This window comes from Psammomys obesus, unplaced genomic scaffold, assembly GCF_907164565.1.
Source record: "Psammomys obesus unplaced genomic scaffold, mPsaObe1.curated_primary_1811, whole genome shotgun sequence".
Taxonomy (NCBI): Eukaryota; Metazoa; Chordata; class Mammalia; order Rodentia; family Muridae; genus Psammomys; species Psammomys obesus.
Genome location: NW_026592890.1, coordinates 26,277,604 through 26,298,353, shown reverse-complemented (window position 1 = coordinate 26,298,353; position 20,750 = coordinate 26,277,604).

Here is a 20,750-nt window from a genome sequence, read left to right as displayed (position 1 = left end):
TGTAGTCCAGGCTCTCCTGGAACTCGCCCTGTAGACCAGGCTGGTCTGGAACTCAGAGACCCATCTGCCACTGCCTAACGGCTTGTGTCACTCCGCCCAGCTCATATTTCTTAATCGATCCCGGAGTCTGTCAAGGTGACAATCAAAATTAGCTATTGCTGGGCTTTATCTATAGCTATATCTTCCTCCTTGAGAATTAGGACAGTACCCCCAGAGGGGCTGAGTGAAGGAACCTATGTCTGCTTTTGGTCCAGTCCTGTCTTTCCCTTTGGATTGTCCTGGTTTAGTGATCATTTATGTGAGCTTTTGGATGCCCAGGCACAGTGAGTGATCCCTGCTCCAAACTGGCCACGGGGCTCCCTGGCTCATCAACTACATCTCTCTGACTCTCCCTGTTTCAAGGGTAGAGTTGTGTGTGTCTGCAGCGATTGGACGCGCTGAGATCCATGCTCCTCCCATTTGCTCTTTGTGAACAACTGGCAGCAGCGGCCATTTTTTTTTTTTTTTTTTTTTTTCTGGCAATGCCTTTCTCCACTCTGCACTTTCACCGTTGTGGAAAGAGAGGGATGTCATATTGTCTGTCTGTCCTTGCCTCTCAGTAGGAAAGAATTAAGTAGCAAAACCTCCCTCGGCTAAAGAGACTCCGCTAGCTCTATGTTACTTACTGCCACACACCGGCAGCCTTCTCCAGCTTTCTCTGCTAGTTAACTATTTCAGTCCTGACTGGGAGAACTGAGTGAACAGAATCTTTTTAGAGGTTGGAACTGCTGGGTTCAGCTTTATGTCATAAATGCTGTCACAGCGTGTGTCCATTTCCAAGTGCTTTCTCCTATTATCTCATCTCTCTCACTATTATCTCATGAGTACTCAGCCCGTGCTGTCCCCTCAAACAGACACAGCCTTAAGCATAACTAATATGTGAAGCACATTTCGTGACTTACAAGGACATTTCCCATGTATTATCTCTTTTAATTTCACAGCTCAGTGAGGTGGACAAAAGCAGTATTACTGTCCCTCATTTAACAGATTAAAAAGTTAAAGCCAAGTCATTGTGCTTGGTCAATAAAACACTCTTAATCCTTGCCCTCTAGAGCTATGCAATCTGCTGGCAGAACAGACCTTGAATAAATAAACACACAAAATATCCATCATTAAAAATTGAATAAAGGCTAATAAGATAAGAGAAGCTCAGAAAGAATGACAGGCAGGCGCCGACTTGCATTGCAGGCAGAGTGGGGAACTCTGAGCTTCAGAATTTCAGAGATGATGCCAGTAGAAGAGATGACTTCGTTCCCAATGCTCAGGCAGGATGCCTGCCTCTACTGATGAGAACTCTGTCATCAAAGTCATCAAAGAGCACATCCCTGTAATGGAGGCTTCCGATTCTTTGTAAACTCAGTTATGTTATGTAAATATATTTTTGTCTTAATCCCAAGTGTGGGGTTTAGTTTGGGCTTTAGTTTGTCCAGAGATAATTTGATAATTTGATAATTTGATAATCTCCTGAGGGGCATGGCATTTGCCAGCTGGTAAGGGCCTGCCTCGTGCAGCATGGAGAGGGGCGTGGTCTAGGACTCTGAGAAATATAAATATGGGAGCCAGGAGAGGGAAGTGTGGTGTGGCATTTGGTAATTTGGAGAGGCCAGAGACAGAAAGTGTGGTTATCTGAGAGAAACGCCCTTCGCTCATTGGCTGTATGTAACGTCAGCCTCTGTCCCCCAGGGCTTCTCCATCACAAGGGACGGCACCCTGGGACTGTGAGCCAGAAGAACGACTTCTCCCTTAAGTTGCTCTGCTAGTGCATTTTCTCACAAAAACAGGAAAAGTAACTCATACAGACAACAACGTACAGACCCGGTGACTGTTAGTTTCAAACCTGAGAACAAATGGCCGAGATGCCTAGTTAGCATATCCAGGTGGGCCTGGCCACCAGGCTCTCCCAGCATAGCCCAGCCTCTAACCATTACTTGGCCCTCCTGCCTGGCAGATCCCACTCCCACTGGGCTGCTCTTCCTTATATAATCCAATCATTTTTGTTACCTGCTCTTTTTGAACCATTGGGCCTCCCAGCTGCTATATCTGGTTCCCCGTTCTCTTCTCACCCCCCTCCGCTCTCCACATGGGCTATCTCAGGATCATGATCACTCTGGACTCCCTCAGCTGCCCCTGCCTCTGGCTATTGCTCTCCCACGTGTATCTATAATAAACTTTCTCCTCCACCATAACTGGGAACAGTTGCGTTTCCTTTCCTTTTCCTTTTTATTGACTTTTTTTATTTTTTCTTCCAGCCAGGTTGGTACCACAGGCCCAGCAATATTGAAGGCACGAGTTCACACAGTAGGTACGCAATACAGACTTGCCGGGAACTGAAAACATTTCTTTTCGGAATAGCATCTTAAGCGCGTGTTTAGTGGTTGTTTACTTTTGTTGTCCACTTTGCGGAGACTGATTATCAAGCCCTGCTGTTAAACATATCTCCCGAATTTACCAGGCTCTAGCTTCAGGGTTCCAACATGACTGCAGTGATACACGGATGAGAGAAGACATGATCTCTCTCCTCCACTAACCTGGACACAGCCTTATCAAGGGGTGGCCGCGCCTCTCCCCATGCACATGGAGTAGACGAGCTGCCACGTTCTGCTTGGCTTTTTGGTGAACCAGGTCCCTGGCAACCCTCAAGCCACCAAATGCCCTGGCCTGATACTTGCGTGGGCCCTGGGTCAGAGCCTCTTGCGTATAAGCAGGTGCCCTCGCTCCAAGGGTATAAGAGAAACAAGGACAAATGTAAGTGCAATATAATTCTCCTTGTCACTTGGCTTGTTAGTCTGGGTTGCAGAGGGAGCTCTGGGCGGGAGGGAGAGCTGAGTTAATTAGACACAGAAAACTGACTCGTGGAAAGTAGGAAGGGAGAGAAGAGGACAAAGTCTTAGCCATGCTCCCAAGTGTGGGCGGAGCTGATGTTGCAGGGAGGGGAAAGCAGGCATAATGCTGTGTTCTGTTCCTGGTTTTCTTTTTAAATTTTAGGGGTTTGTTTTGTTTTTTTTTACTAGCGTGCCTATCCAGATGTGCCTGGGAGCGAGTACATGGGGGCAGTGCCCATGGAGGCCTGAAGAGGGCACCCACGGCAAAAGGCCTCAAGCAGTCTAAGCATGGCTACCAGCCCTTGATAAACCCATACCACAATCATGTTTATAGGGAGGGCCGTCAGCCCTGGCTGATAAAACCAAAGATAATGATCATGACAGGCTGCCCAGTGAAATATTATATATTAATATATATGATATTGTATATTATATATGACATGCTTATACTGAATAAATATTGGTTTTTTTTTAACCTGAAATTTACATTTGGCCAGATATGCTTGTACAGCTCCTAATAGCCTGGATCATTTGGAAACAGACTACTTCAAATAACGGGGGTGCTAGCTAGTTTTACGTCAGCTTGACACTCAGGTCATTGGAGAGTAGGGAGCCTCAATTGAAGCTGTAGCCAACCCTGTCCGGCCTTTGCTTAATTAGTGATTGATGGCTTAGGGCCTATCCCATTGTGGGTGGGGCCGACCCCGGGCTGATGGTCCTGGGTGTTGTAAGAAAGCAGGCTGAGCAAGCCAAGAGTAATCAGCACCTCTCTACACTTTTGCGTCCGCCCCTGCCTCCAGGGTTCTGCTCGGCTTGAATTTTTGCCCGCCCTGACTTCCTTCGTCGATGAACAGTGAGGGACGTGTAAGCTAAATAAATCCTCTCCTCCTGGAGTGGCTTTGGTTGTGGTGTTTCACCACAGCAATAGCAACCCTGGCTAGGACATGAGGCATAAAACATAACAAGTCTTTACTTCGTGTGATGGTTGGCATTAGGAGCTTCTAGCCTCCGTGTTAACTCACAGGCAAATAGACACACTACTACTTTTTTTTTTTTTTTTTTGTTCCTTTGTCCTTTTAAATGAGATCAGCTGTTGAAAACTCCCTTCACTCCTGCGTGCAGCTTGCAAGCTGTTGTTTCCGGACTTTCCAGCTCGAAAAGCTGCATCAGGCCCTGAAGGACGCTAGATGGCGCGACGGATCAATGTTCCAGCCGCAGGTTCCTGATGGCCGCTACCGGGGAAGAAAGGAGGCGCCTGTTTGCCGCAGAGCCTTGCATTATTGATCTCTGCTGCCGCAGAGGTGGGAGGGGCCCGCCGCCATCTCGCCGAGTCTCCTGCAGTAGAGCCAGGATGGTGGCTGCAGGAGGCTTTTCCGTCCCTACAGAAGAGTCCCGGCTGGGTAGGGAGAGAGCGTTCTCCTTCGGCGTTTTGGCTTCCACAGCAAGATCAGATCCCTCTGGAGTGAGAATCGTTTTTATTTCCCACTGCACTTTGAACAGCAGCTGTAGCTTTTGGAAGCCGCTGCGTTTAAATCTACATTTGTCTTAATAAGCTACGGAGTCGTGCTACACAGTACAGGAAAAAGACAGTGAAATAGCGGGGCGGGGCGGGACGTCCATCACTCCTTTGGCTTTTCCAATCACAAAACGTGCTAATGTAGACAGACAGAAAGTACTCGTCACATGAAATGATCTCGTTGGGTCGATTCAACCGCAGCCACGTGCTCGCCAATCATTGTCGCCGGAAATTTGCACAATCGGACACACAGGCATGCTCTGACATTCCACCGTGGGTGGGGCCTCCACGTGATCCCTCAAGTGGCAGCTCTCCCTTCTGACCAGGAGAGGGCGATCGATCAAATGGGCTTCTCAGACAATGCAAACACTCAACCTTTCCGCGTAAGCAGGAAAAGTGTTAACGCTGCCCTTTTATTTGGTCAGTGTTTCCTCTGACTATGGACTCGCAGATTAGAATGCTCTGTTGTTGCCATTCTTTGCAAATCAGACAGAGGAGGTTGTCTTTATGTTGTCCCGTTTGAATTTTCCTAAATGAAATAAGCATTTAAATTCAGGGCCGAGCAACTCAGCTCACAAATTCCAGAGCTGACGCCTCCCCGCGGCTTCCCTTCCTTGAGTCTTCCAAAGCAAAGCATTGGAAACGCGGCTTCCTTCGCTTTGAAGCGGAAGCTAACTGAACTCGCTCTTATACACAATGGGACAGTCAGTTGACGGAGCTCTCCACAAAAGATTCCCCAGATAAGCCCGTGTCAAGATTGCAACATGGGGAGCAAAGCTGCAGCCCTGCGTGCGGCCCCTAAGATGTCATTTGGGTGCTGGGCCCATCACGGAGCGTCTCGAGGTTTTATATCCAATCTGAGTATATACAACTGGAGCGACCAAACATTTTTTTATTCTTAAGCTTAAGTATCCAGGAAATGCCAAATATATTTAAATCTTTACATCAAAGTTGCCTGAGGCCCCCAGGCTCCCCTTCTGTTGAGCTGATAGCCGCCTTCACATGACAGGGCCCCTCCTCCATCCTGATTTGGGTCGTGCTTCCAGATTCTGCAGCCCGCAGGTCACATTGTCCTCCCCACTATGATCCCCTTGAAGTCTCAAGACCCTGAAAGACTTTTTTTCTTCCCAAGCTAGGACAGAACTCACCAGGAACCCTGTCATTCCACAGAGCCTCTTTCCATCCCAGTAAAACCAAAGGATTCTAGCAACTGAGTGTCTGGGTTGACCCTGCATGAAGTTTTGTCCCGATGAGAACAAGATAATGATGTTAAGGAATCAAAGTTTCTCTCTCACGAATAGCCTGCCATTCTGGAAAATTAGAAAGGTTCTCACCATGGAGACGGTGGGGGAAATCGCTTTTGAGGATCTTGAAGTTTTTCACCTCTAAACACTTCATTTTGTTTATCAGCATTTCCAGTTTGTAGGGTTCTTCAGTCCCACCTCTAAGTCAAGCATCCAAACATCAGCATCAGCAATAAATGTCAACCTCAGCCCAAGAAACTGTTATTACAGTTGTGCAGTAGTGAAAAAAAAAAAAATAACTGAAGGTCACATGATACAAATACTGGCCCTGAGAAAAATGAACATGGAAGCTTGTTGAGGGAGCATAAGGAGCATGGTGGGGAGAAAAAGCTGGGCTCCACAGCCCCTGGGGGCAGAAGAGCCATACCTGGCCCTGCGGCCACTTCTGCCACACAGCTCATGTCACAGCTCCTGTCACAGGCTCTCCACACCATTGTTGGGACTGGTGACATCCCTGTACAGCAAAACCACATGAAGTGACTGGGATATTCCACAGTACAGAATGCTCCTGTGCCCCTAAGCTCGGAACGTGTGACTGCTGTGAATGAGAAAACGACACTTTAAGTGTATCTCATTCAATTAATTCAATCTAGGGAGCCGTCTGTAACTAGAGGCTACCGTGCTGGAGAGCATTAGTCTGGAGTTGTTGGGGATTTTTGGGTTTTGTTTGTTTGTTTGTTTGTTTGTTTTTTTGACCAATGATTTCTACCTCTCCTATCTCCGTGATTATTCTGAGACGGTCTGCCAAAAAAAAAAAAAAAAAAAAAACCCAGCATGAAAGAAGAAAACTATTATTATTATTGCTATTACTATTATTATTACAAGACAGTGGTTGGGGATGCTCACAATGCATAAAATGGGTGAATCACTGCCTTTGAAAGTTAAATGCATCTCTAAATCTCTGCAAAGGAAAACAAAGGCACCACGAAGAAGGCCAAGTTGGAATATGCAGTTAACGACTGCCCAGGTGCCCTCAGTCCCTGAAAACAGTTGTCCTGCCTCCAGAGCCCCAGGCTCACCCGGCTCCCCAATTAGGAGGGAATGTCCATTAACATCTTGTCTTAGGTCCTGTTCCGTGAAGAGAACCATGACCGAGGCAACACACAAGAGAATGCATTTAACTGGGGGCTTGCGTGTAGTTTCAGAGAGTCCATGGTCATGGTTGTGGGAAGCGTGGTAGCATGGCGCTGACAGCTAACCTCTTACCTGCTGGTGGCAGCACCAAGCAAAAGCTGTCTAGGCATAGCCCTACCTCTGAGGGCTGAACTTTAGATACAGAAAAGTTGACCTCTCTCTGGACTGACGATAGTGCATGTAATGCTTGGAGTCTGTGGAACAAGGGGCAAAGGACAGTGCACTAAGGCAGGAAAATGGGGCACGGTGATGGTCCTGGGGCCGGTACTGCATCCCAGGAGGATTAACTAGGCAGGACATGGTCTCATGCCTCTATTACTCTAGGTAAAATGGAATCATTTTAGTTCTGGTTTCATAAAGTTACAAGGGAAAAAAAAAATCCAATGGGCTCAACCAGTAGTCCTAACTCCTAGGATATAAAAACTAATCTCCAAATACTGTATTCATTTTATAACACTATGAAAGGTGGAGCCTGATGAACCCAATAGTAGTCCAGTTTCTGGATTTGTGTTGTCCTCTCTCCCATTAGGGTTCCAGAAGAAGCACATTTCTCTCTCTCTCTCTCTCTCTCTCTCTCTCTCTCTCTCTCTCTACATTTTATTGAGCTGTGATTTATAAATCTCCATCCGCTCACAACAAATTGCCAGCTTTGCTCAGGCTAATTTGGATAGGGGCTTCTGGATCTGCCACGGCAGTGCTGCTTCAGGTGGAAGTCTTTCGTGTCTTCTTCCCTACACAGGCGGCCAGGTAAACCGCAAGTTCTGTTTCCTATTGCTGTCATAAAACACCAGGAAAAAAAAACAAACTAAGAATCTGAAAGAACAAGGGGTTTATTTGGCTCACAATTCCTGGTTCCAGTCCACCAGTGCAAAAAGTCAGGACCACGGAAACTTAAAGCACACACTCACAATTACATCCGTGGCTGAGAACAGAGGTCAGAAAGTTAAAGCACGCCCGCTAATTTTTCATCCTTTTCATCCAGTCCATGCCCCCAGCCTAAACCAGCATTCCTAAAGGGTCTTCCCAATTCCTTTAACCCAATTAAGAAAGTCCCTGCCAGAAAATGGTGGTGCACGCCTTTAATCCCAGCACCCAGGCACATCTCCGAGTCTGACACTAACCTGATCTAAAAGTCGAGTTCCAAGACAGCCAGGGCTACACAGAGAAACCCTGTCTTGGACCTCACTGGCCAGGTCAGTCTAACGTCCTGAGATTCTCTTCCCAGGTGATTGCTACGGTGTGTCGAGTTGGCTATCCTCACAATGCCGAACCTCCACAGACTCTTACCACAAGCAAGTGGCACAGAATAGAAAAGAATGTGTAAATTCAGTCTTAAGGGCTCCACCTTTATTTATGACTCAGTCACTTTTTTGTAGCTAACGCATAAATACAGAGGGTGCCATCTTTAATGGCGACGTCGTGCTCTGGCCTGGCCCCTACTCTCTCCTTCTGTAGTATCAATCCCCTGATAATGTGCATCATGGTGGGAGACTTCTCACTGCTGAAGTGGGAAGCTGGGAGTGGGAGAGGTGGAGATGCTATCCCTCATGCCTGGCCGGCCACTAACATCCTGAAAGGAGAGCAGCTTTCATTACTGCACATGGCATTCACAGGACGGGGTCTATCAAGTTCTCTCCTTAGGATCAGGGGAAGGTCATCAGACTCTCACCTGAGAGTCTAGACACCCGATCCTTCCTGAATCACCCGCTCCCAGCTGCTGTTCCTTCCAGCTGCGTGTGGTCTTGGGCGTTTCTGGAACACAGAGAATCTAGAAGACTAACCGGAGAGGAGGCTTTGCCTATGCAGTTTTCCATTTGGGAATCCTGGATTGGAAGTTTCCAATGATACAAATGTTTGGGAGAGTCCCCATTCCTATAAGGAATCTTTCATTGTCTACCAAACTACACGGGGATGGAATCATTCCTTGGTCTGTTGTTGGTGGCATACCTGAGGTGAATAGACATTTGTCTACATCTCCCCTGGAAAAGTCACAAAACACAATAATGCTTGTATGTGCCCCTTAGAATGTGCAATGTGGGGATATAAGCCGAGCTGCTGCATAAAAGGTTACAGAGGCATGGCACTGGTGTGACACAGATGCCACTGCACGGGGCAGGCCTTGAAGAACAGCAGTGTGATAACCAGTGCCATGTTTGCACCTGTGCCAAACCCCTCTCACTGACTTCCAGGCCAGCTTTCCTTGGTTGCCCATTTCCATGCTTAATTCTTCAGCCTTCCTATAACTGCTGTAAGCTGCCCAACATGTTGACAGTGAATCGCTTTTTTGCATAAGATAAGCAAGAAAGGGTCTTTGATTTATAACCAAGAACCTTGCCTTTTATCTTTTTGAAAAATTCATATATATACTTTGTTTCTTGGCTCTTGCTACAAGAAGGAATATTACTGCTGCAGTGTTCAACACAGCCAACTGCCTGTCTCTTTTTGCACAGTTCTTGCCACTTGTTTATATTCGGCCTAAACAGATTTGTCGTAGCTTGTGGCAGAAAGCACCAGAGGAGCCACGCCCTTCATTCTCAAGGCTACTGGTATCAGATTTGAGGCAGATTTCCTCACTTCCTGTAGAGGGGAAGTTAAGTTGTGTTCAGAGTGACGAGATTTATAAACAAATGAACTTGTCTTTTTAAAATGGAATTTAAATCAATGTGCCAGAGAAAGCCCCAAAATAACCATCTGGTTGTCAAGATCAAAAAGTTAGCCCTCTCTATTGATGACTTCATATTGAGGTTTGGGGTTGTTTTTTTTTTTTTTTTTTTTTTTTGGTATGAGTGTTTTGTCTGCATGTATGTGTCTTCAGTCCACAAAGGGCAGAAGAGAGTGTCACAGCCCCCGGAACTGGAGTTATAGATGGTTGTAACTCCATGATGTGGTTGCTGTGAACCGGACCCAGGTCCTCTGGGAGAGTAAGAAGTGCTCTTATCAGCTGAGTTGTCTCTCCAGCCCTTCTGTTTGATTTTGAGACAGGATCTCAAGAAGCCCGGGGTGGCCTTGAGTCCTTTATGTGTCTAAGGATGACCTTGGACTCCTTACCTCCACCTTCCAGGTGCTGGGATTAATGGTGTAAGGCCCACCACTGTTTTGTTTTGTTTTAATTAATGTATTTTTTATATGCATTGGTGTTTTGCTTGCATATATCTGTTTGAGGGTGTTGGATTCCCTGGAACTGGAGCTATAGACAGTTGTGAACTGCCATGTGGGTGTTGGGACTTGAACCTGGGTCTTCTGAGAGAATATCCAGCGAGCGCTTGTAACCCCTCAGCTTTCTCTCCGGCCCTACCACCAGCGTCTTAACACAAGGTTATTTCTAAAAACTGTCTCTAGTCTATGTGATCTTCTGCTTCGGACAAGCACTGGCACCCAGGACTACTGCTGCTCTCAGAGCACAGTGGCTAGCCAGGGTCTGTAGAACAGGAAAATAAAGAAGCTAGCTAGTGTGGGGTAGTGGTGTCCATGCCTTTAATCCCATCACTTGGGAGGCAGAGGCAGAGGCAGAGGCAGGCAGATCTCTGTGAGTTTGAGGCCAGCCTGGTCTACAGAGCAAGCTTCAGGACAGCCAGGGCTACACAATGAAATCCTATCTTGAAAAAAATTAATAATGGAGCTAAGCGATGTGTCAAAGCCAAGTAGCAAACAAGAGCAGAGTAAGGAGTCTGCTATGGCTACTTAAGACTAAGAAGAGCAGAACGGGGGGGGGGGGGGGGCGTGCCTTTAATTCTAGCATTTGGGAGGAAGTTGCAGCCAGCTCTCTGTTGAGTTTGAGGACAGCCTGGTCTACATAAAGAGTCCATCCTAAACAAACAAACAAACAAACAACCCCAAGAAGATGTGTGGTCACCCTGAAATAGCTTGGTGGTAGAGAAGAAGAGTGGATCTGGGACCCACAACATCTACTTATCACAAACACACAAGGCTAGTTAGTTGGTGTATTTTTCATTGTAAGGAAAGCTGGAAAAACCTAAATAAGAAGCAAGGACACTGTTGGAAGACAGCCTTGAGCTGTCCAGTGGTCCTGCCTAGGGCAGGCCGAAGTCCTATTTGATAAAACTAGCAAGATCCTCTGAAATCTGTGCTTTATTCAAATGTATTTGACCAGTTGGGGCCCCCAAACTTGATTTCTTCCCTTCCTTTATGAAATCCAAAACAAAGAGAGGAAAGAGTAATTCTGATAATTTGTCAAGTGTAAATAAAATTACATTTCTAAATTTTCCAACTTACTAGCTCGAGTCTAGAGAGATCATCACCAATTTAGGGTCCCCATTTAAGATATTTACTAGCAAGCCTGTTGGAGTTTGGTTTAATGTGTGTTACTGGCACTCAAGATCTGGTTAACGCTTATCCTTGATTTTGTAAACCTGCCTAAAACATACCTGACTGGTTGGTTAAACTGCCTTGACCTGGGAGGGCAGAATGGAGTAGGCGTGGCTAAGGTCCCAGGCTTTAGAGTTCAAGAGACAATCATGGGAAACAGACAAACTGGAAGAGAGGAGGAAGGAGGACAGCACGAGGGGTTAGTATGGATCAAAAAAACCACATGGGCCAAAAGAAAGGACTCAATAGTGGCGTAAAAATGCCCAGAGGAAGGATATAAGCAAGTACCATGGGATTCTGTATGGAAGGTAGACCAAATGAGGATGATTACTGCAGATGGCATTGGATGGGGGCTGGGAGATGGATGGTAAGGTTATTGAGCCAGTGTAAGTAAAATATCTTCCCAGCCCAAGGTAAATAAGGCAATTATAAAATCTAACAGGTGTCCGTGTCTTATTATTTGTGATAGCGGGTTAAACAATACTGCTGTGATAATCTTAGGGCTAATAATAAACACTACATAGCTCAACACTTTTATTTTATTTACTACAACACAGGCCTTTGAAACCTTCGCTTGGAGGGACCTTGGGTGCTCATCTGAGATACAGATAACAATCCTCCAGGGCAGTTGACAGTGGTGGAGAGCAGGGCTGCTGTGGCCCAGGAGAGTCCTGCTCTCCACAGCATCTGAACTTCCGCCCAGATGCTTCCCAGAGATCAGCAGCTATGAGGGAAAGAGGAAGGAAGCAGAAATGGGCAAAGGAACACACTAACCTGAGATTCCAACTTGACAAAGATCCCACAAACCCCACACTCTGGAACACTGAGTTCCACAGGAGTGAGGCTAACGTGGCCAGGCCTTCATAGCTTTAACTCAGCCCTTCGCAGACTGAGCTGCCTCAGTCGGGAGACATTAGGCTAGAATGCTCTACCTGAGCAGGAGCCACCTACCAGCACCTCAGGAGCAAGCCGTTTCTTGAGGGAATTTAAGCTGCACATTTTCTCCATCTTGTGCACACACTGTGAAGAGTTGCACGCTGATACAACATGCAAACCTCCTTGTTGGAAGTCTGTGTGTGAGCAGTCACTAGTACTTACAGCCATGATTTCCCTACAGAGAACATGGATCATTCCTATGGCCTCTTACGGTTTAGACATGAGGTATTGCTTCAAACCTTATGCAAATCACTTATTAAATGTTTTATGTCAATTCTACCCCTCGTTAGATCAGTTGTAGAAATTTTTTTTTTACCTTCTTCCTAAAATTTTCGGATTTATGATTTCTACAAAGCACACTTCTTATTGTATTTCTCTAGTAATCTTTACAAAATCCACTCATAGAATTTTGGAAAGGACATCACAGCCTCTGACCACACTAAGCGTAATTATGGCCACACTAAGCGTCCTTTCCTGCAGGTTTAAAAACTAATCCCAACGGGTATTCCAGATTAGCAATGCGTCCGATCTAATATGTGTGGCCTTAAGATGTAATCTCATTGTCCTAAATAACACTAATTGAGAAAATATTCAGCATGAGTGTTCTTTATGAAAAACAACAAGTCTTGCAGAGACTTAACCATAACATGACTCAACAAGGAATGTTATTGTGGTAGGAAAATTGATTAATACCTTGGAGGGACAAGAGGTGGGGCATCGATAGATGGCAAGTTTTTTTAGACAATGAAAGGTCAACTGGTTACAGCTTTGAAGACCAAAGAAAGACAGCTGGGCAGGATGTTGTTGGACTATGGAGCAGAGACAGAACTAAGCAAACATAATCTTAGGATGCTATGAAGGTAGAGGCATCTTTAAGACATGGTTGTGTGATGAGGAGATGACCCAGCTGTTGAGAGCATGTACTGCTTCTCCAGGTTCAAATCCAAGCAACTATATCCGGTGTCTCACAAAGCCCCTGTAATTCCAGTTTCAGGCCAGATCCTCTGTGGGTACCTATCCTGTGCACACATACTTGAAACATTGTAAAAATAAGTCTTTACAGTTAAGAGAAACTTTGGAAGCAGGAAAGTCATGTAGCTGTTATAGTTCATGCTATCATATCTTAGACTATAGAGATGGCACAGGAAGGGGAGGGGAAGAAATGAATGGGAAAGTAACCAGCATTGGGGGTATGCTGGGTGATGGGAGAGGAAGTAAAGTTGTAAGCAGGAGTTTAAGAACCTGAAGGGAACACTTGAAATGGGTCCCTGAGGGATGGTTTTGGAGCCATTGTAAAACTACGCATGTCTAGCTGACAATTTAAAGAGAGCTGATGTCACCAGAGAAAAAGCCACAACAGGACATATGCCTACCTTCATGCCTGCTCACTCATCTGCCCCAACAACTACTTTTTATCAAAAACCCACATCCATAGTTTCTTACTTCCTCTCCTGTCAGCCCTGACTCCCCAGTGCAATATGAGCACAATGAGCCACAGCAGGGCCAGCCTTCCCTACAGCCTCTGCATGCACACAGGCCACACAACCATCCATCCAATGTCCCCCCATCACCCCCTTCCCAGACCAACTTACTGCCCTGGATCTTGCAAGCTGGGGAGGAGTTTCTCTTTAGGAACCCCAAAGATAGCTGCTTCTTTTGATTCTGATTTTCACACTTGGAACACAGGTGCTCAACAGGAACTAACTGGATGGCTCTTGAGCGTTTGATTGATAGTAAGTGCAAATGCCAGGCTGTCTTCAGAACTGTCCCCTGCTGTACACTCAGGTGTCAATGGGAACAGGAGAAGCATCTTAAGATGGAGGTCTCGGAGCTAGGAGTGGACTCAGTGACAGAGTGTTTAGTGTGACAGTGTTCAGCTGGAGCAAGGCCCTGGAGTCAACCTCGGGAACTTTCGTTCTCTTTGTTGTTGTTGTTACTGTTGTTAAGTAGTTGTGATTCAATAAGGCTCAGTGAGAGACTTTTAGTCTGCATTCTCTCTTCCTTTAAGATATATATATATATATATATATATATATATATATATATATATATATATATATATCATATATATATATGATATATATATATATATGAGTGCTCTATTTATTTAATATATGAGTACTCTGCTTTCACACACACCAGAAGAGGGATTTATTGGTTTGTTTATTATATACACATTACATGTATGTGCGTGTGTATATTCTGTTTTCACACACACCAGAAGAGGGCATCAGATCCTATTAGAGATGGTTGTGAACCACCATGTGGTTGCTGGGAATTGAACTCAGGACCTCTGGAGGAGCAGCCAACCCTCTTAACTGGTGAGCCATCTCTCCAGCTCCAGTCTGAGTTCTCAAGGAGGACCCTTGAGTGAGAACAGCCACGCAGTGTTCTTACAAAGAGAGCAGCCAGCCCCTAGAAGCTGCCGTCACCAGGGAGCGTAGGTGCACGCAGCGCTGTTTGAGAGAGTCATTCACGGTGAATTCAGAACAGCCGGGAAGGTAAAAGGTGACGGGCTTCAGAGCAGGGAACTGCAATCTGTCAGCCTTCCCTGAAAACCCTGTGACCAGGGTTGATAGTGAATTTTAAGACTAGGGAAGCCAGCAAAGCAACTGTCAATCTGCTGCCTCTTGGAGGAGGGGGTGGGGGAGGGGCATCCATTTTGGCAAGAATGAGGACTATTTTATAATGGAGAACTCCCTAATTATGCAGTCAGGGAATGGTGTGTGGCGGCGCATTCCGGAGCCTACGCTGCTCTCATAAGGATTCCACTGTTAATTTTAAAAAGAGAAGTAGCAATGCAACTTTCTCAACTCCCACGCTGTTCACACATTGAATTTGTGTGCCAACTCAGAGCATACCCACGGGAAATGAAAACAGAGTCCGAGCCAGCCCTTCAACTGAAGCTCGTCAGCCACAGACCTACGGGAGAAGGGCTTTGTTTTCTTTCCCTCTTTTCAAAACAAATTTTCCTCTCTGCCATCTCAAGAACGTACATTAAATATATGTTTGCTAACCAAAACCTCCAGATTTCAAGGAGCCTAACATAGGGCCCACAGTAGAGAAGGTCCCCCTTCCAGGTTGGATTTCTACATGAGTGGTCTTGTGTACACTTAAAAAGTATCCAGGTACAAGGCTTTAGGGAACAGGCCTACACTTGTATGCAACCCTAGCAAGTAGGTCTAAGGAGACTTGTTCACTCTCCTTAGAAATGTCAGCAGGTGTCACAGACATAGGAAAATGTGGTCAGGGGTGTTGTTTTTAAACAGAATCCCAAGCCTTTGATTTTACCAATAAAGACTTGGGAGCCAGACGGTGGGGTGGAAGCCTGCTAGCTCTGAGAGGCAGAGAAAGCACCCAGCTGTCTTTCCTATTCAGCTGACATCCCAGAAGGGGGAAGCCCCTTCTCCTTCTTCATGCAGTCTTAAAAACCCTTTAAACTGAATGTCCCTCCTTTCTACTTCCTGTATGCCTCTCTGGACTTCCTTCCACTCTCTACGGTCTTCGCCTATTTTCCTCCCTGTCAACTGGTTACTTGCTCTGACTCTTTACCTATGGTTAACTTTATGTAATCCTATTTACAGAAAGCTCTTGGATTAAAGGTGTGTGCTAGGGCTGAGCCACACCACAATTAGAAACAGGTTTTTCCAGTACATAATCTTGGGTTTCATAGTATGATATCCTACAATACAGAAGATCTCAGTGAAGCAAATGGAACTCACCTAGACATTAGGGGACATTTTTTTATCCTATTCTAGGGACACTGATGATTAGCTATGGTCCAGATAATTGCTCTACCTGTGGCTGGAAAGATGACTCAGTGGTTAAGAGTACTTGCTGCTCTTGTTGAGGACTTGGGAAGTAAAGTTTTATTTTGCCTAGTTGCCAGTACATTGTGAAGCCATCTTTTTATCACCCCTTCCTCCCAGTCTTTCTTTCCCTTCTCCTCAAGGGGAGCCCCTACCCCTCACTCCCGCCCCCCCCCCGGTACCAAGCCACCCTGGCACATCAAGTCACAGCAGGACTGAGCACATCCTCTCCCACTGAGGCCAGACAAGGCAGCCCAGCTTGGGGAAAGGGGGATCCAAGGGCAGAGCAACAGAGTCAGAGACAGCCCCTGCTCCCGTTATTAGGGGACCCGCGATGACCAAGCTGTGCACCCATCTTTACAGCCTAGTTCCAGTGCATGCAAACATAATGCTTTCCCATGCTCTTCAGTCATTCCTTCTCCTAACTAATAACACTAATAACAAGTACCAAGCACCAGGCATGACTTGCTGGGCATGATGCCAAGTGGCAGAAACAACACTAAGAACGCTCACGTGGGATTTCAGAGTTATTAAAATGTTTGGGACTAAATTATCTAATTTGTGAAGCAAGTCTTCCCATTCTACAAATGAAAGAAAAGATCATGGGAAAGGGAGAGGAGGGGGAAGGGCAAGCATTCCCGGACATCCATGCATGTGAGTGTCTCACAGGAGGGCGACACACCTAATGGCTGCTGCCATTGCATTATGACCTATCCGGTGTTTATCCAGCTTGGCACTGAATTTGGAAAGTAACTTACTAAATGCTCCAGAAAAAGGTCATTTTGATGTTGGTAACATTCAGACCATCTCTGAGAAAGAGGCAAAGGATGGTAATGAATTCTGGGAACCACAAGGAAAGAGAAGAGCAAAGGCACTGGGGAAAATAGGACAAAGGAAAGGAATAAGGGTTATTTCAGTCTGGAGGGAAGGATGAGCCAACTGAAACGGCAGTTTCAGGAGACGGCAGCATGGAGACCATGGAGCTCAGATGACAGGGCCAAGGACAGTTTCCAGAGTGCTATGAACTGGCCTCAAGAAAAAGGAAACATGCTTGTTCATGCTTTCACTAACAACTTGCAGCCAGCAAAATGGTTCCAGATTTCTGGCAGCCGTTTATAGCAGCTTTAGTTCCAAATGCAAAGCAGAAACTGCCCTAGATTCCTGTTTTTTCAAAATACGCCTGTTTTCTGCTGCACCAAGAGGTTCAAAATACTCCTTACCAGTGTTTTCCTGGATGCTTAGTGATGATGACCTCACAAACTAATCAAGAAAGCAAACATTGATGGAAGAGCTGCTATTCGCGCGTTATGGAAACAGGCAGAATGAATAAGAATAAAGGGGACGGGGTAGGGGAGAGCCTGGGCTGCCAGTAAATCCTGCATGCTGGTGCACTTCACATCTGCCCAGAGGGATGCCTGAGAAAAGCAAGTTGTGCCTGAGTGGAAAGTAAAGATTGGCTCGGCAGGGTGAGGCCGTTTCACAAAATGCCCGAGGAAGAAGGAGCTTGGCTCAAAAGCCTTTAATTAAAGTCTCAGAGCACAGTGTCCAAAGACTGTTTCTTGAATTCACGCTTGACTTAAAATGAGAAAACTGCTCCAGACCCAGAACACAGTCCTCTCTGTAAGGCACAGGTCCTAGCTGTCACACTGCACCAAAACACCAATGTGACATTTGCCATTTTCGTGGAATTATCCTGAGATAACAGAAGAAGTCTAAGCTTTTCAAGACTTCTGGCTTCCCCTGGTCTGTTGGATGACTCAGACTCAGAGTGGGAGTTAGAGAAGAACATTGCTTGGGATAGGCCACTGTCCCGATTGTTGGATAGCAGAGAGCAGAGCGATGGTGAGTAGAAAGAAGGTCAACGTATCAGTGTGACGGCTGTCTTAAAGCCTGAGAATTCCTTCTAGAACAATGGCAAGGACATAGAACCCATAGGACATCTGTGTGGGAAGTAATTGAGCCCATTTCTGATTTTTAAATTGTCAGGTGTTCTGCATTACATGGGTCACAACACTGCAAGGTGCCGTGAGGCTTCTCGGCTTCAGGGTGGAATGGTCTCCAGTGGGCTGAACCCCAAACTGCCCTACAAAAGCATACTTAACGATTGTCACACAAAATTTACTGTTAGGGTAAAGCAAGTTCCTCAAATCAAAACTCAGATCTGATCTTGAAGGAGCACCTCACCCTTGCAATTTCAGTCTTTGTTGTGCACTGTTGGTAGTACTCAATGATGCAAGTTGTTCCAGGACTGTCTTGTGACTTAAGTCATGCAAAGACTGTAAAGTTTCCTCAGAAACACCACTCTATAAGTCATAGAAAACAACTGCTGTTTTCTGTGACGATTTCTTCAAGGTCTAAGTACTTCTAGAAAACAATTACTTCATTCTGGTGTTTGCCTTAGATGCCATGACTCTACTAATTTTCCCTCTGCGATAATAAACAGTAAAGACCTTCAGATGAAGAGTTCGATGGCCCACAGAGAAAGCTACCACTGTCTTCAGTGGAAGGAATCCCTCCAGAAGCTGCTCAGATGGAAGTATTTCTGTCTCTCCCATTTCTCCCCTTGCTTCTCGAGGTACACAAACCACAATGTGTTTGTGTGGTCCTTGGACCACCCAGAGCAATCTCTCCTTTGCTTCTATGTGTCCAACCTCAGTTGGAAAAGTTGTTGCCACCTTAATGAACAAGTGGCTTGTGACAACGACCAAAGGGGGGGGTGGTGTCTAAAAGGAGTGTGGTGAATAATGCAAGCCTCACGAAACAGCTAGAATACCTCTCACAATAGATCCCTTAACTCTTTTACTATTAAATTTGTCTATAATGCTCCTGACCTCAGAGCAGGTAAGAAGATAAAAACTTAAAAAATCATCTTTTTTTGCATTTTATGTATGTGCACCACATGGGTGCATGCTGGGAGAGAACAGAAGAGGCAACTCTGGAGTAGGAATTACATCTAGCTGTGAGCTGCCCATGCTAGGAATAAAACCCAGGCACTCTGCAAGAACACTGAGTGTTCCTAATTGCTGAGCCATTTCTCAGCCTTCTCAGGGCATTTCCAAAGACATTTCCTCCCCTTCCCATTTCCTGAGATTCAAGCAGAAAGCCAGGTCTTTCAAGGACCACAACTTTGTGGTTTCTTTGTACCATTTGCCTGACCTATCACTTGATACAGGTATAAGCCTGCCTCTCCTCCCCTACTCCACACTTACTGACTCAATCACTGGTTCTGCATTTTATTTGGCTGAAATAAAGAAAGGAGCTGCCAGAGGAAACACACCAAGTTCAAATGCAAAGCCATTACTCTTGCAGCTTTCATAGACTCTGGTACTTGGGTTGATATCACCATTAACCTCACAAGCCCACACTTTTTAAAGTGAGTTGGAAGGCTGGGTGGGCTGGAAGACACCTGAGAAAGAAGAGGCAAGGAGAAAGAAAGGTAAGCCAAAGCGAAGCTGTGCCTCTTGGAAGGCAGCAACCACACACCACCTCACGAAGTTCCCATCACAGAGGAGCAGTCCTTTGACCGCCATCTTGACCTGTGACTGTGTTCACCTACTTATACACACATGCGAGTTTTATTTTTGTTCATTTGTGTCTTCATTTCACTTTCTGTTGCAGCAATGAGATACCCCCAAAAAGCAGCTCACAATTCCAGGTTGCCAGTTCATCACTGTGGGCAGTCAAGGCAGCAGGGACCTAAGGCAGCAGGGACCTAAGGCATCGAATCACGTTCCGTCTACAGTTGGAGAGCTGAGAGGAGTGGATTAACGCATGCGCACTTTCACTGAGCTCCCCTTCTCCACTCAAACAGTTCAGGATCCTTTTGCATAGGGAATGGTGCCACCGTCAGTGGGCAAGTCTTCTCACCTCAATTAATGTACTCATGATAATCCCCAAGTCGTGCTCACAGGCATGCTCAGTGTAGACAATCCTGTACTCAGTCTCTTCTCAGATGATTCTACATTTCGTCAAGTTGACAATACAACTAATTATCACATTTTGTTTGTTTGTTTGTTTGTTTGTTCTGAGACAGGGTCTCAGGTAGTTCAGGCTGGCCTTGAATTCCCTATGTAGTTGAGGATGGCCTCTATCTCCTGATCCTTCGAGGTCTCTACTTCCTATACTGGGATTTGAGTTATGCGCTACCATACCTGGTTTTATTTGGTGCTAGGGGTCAAACTCAGGGCTTCATACAAGCTAGGCAAGTACTGTGTGATTCCCATCCATACTGTGTCCTTTTAATAGGAATACTCTTGGGTAGCAAATATCGCCACTCAAAATGAGAGGCCATTTTGAATTTGACACTTTTTTTGACAAACAGTACTTGAGGGATCTGTTTCCTTCTATTGTCTTGAGAGAGACTACAGCTAACATCTAACTTCCAAACAAGAGCAAGGCTAACTCTCATGCTCAGAAGGCCACTGTAGAATATTACCATGGGCAATCCTTCACTACTGTAGACTTCTCATTACCATCAACTGCCTTTGCAAGCCTTGGCTGTGAGCGCCCGAGCACCAAAGAATGTGGTTAGGCTGTGGAAGCTCAGAGATCTTAAGAGCCCTGTTGGGCAAGACAGAACAAGGTATCTGAAAATTCCCATCTATAGTACACATGTTTTATTGACAACATTAAAAAATTCAGTTTCATTAAAAATTTAGTTAAAATATTTAGTTAATGTCTACCTTGTGCAAGATACCATGCTAGGGACACAAGACACAGCAGATGCTTACAATAAGGGTTTACTGCCTTCCAGACTGGGATTTAAATAAGCCCAGTCTAAGCTTTATTCTAGAAAGACTGTGGTTTTCCATGCCTGATAACTGAATGAATTTGAATCATTAGCTAGGGTTCGCTTCTGTCAGGC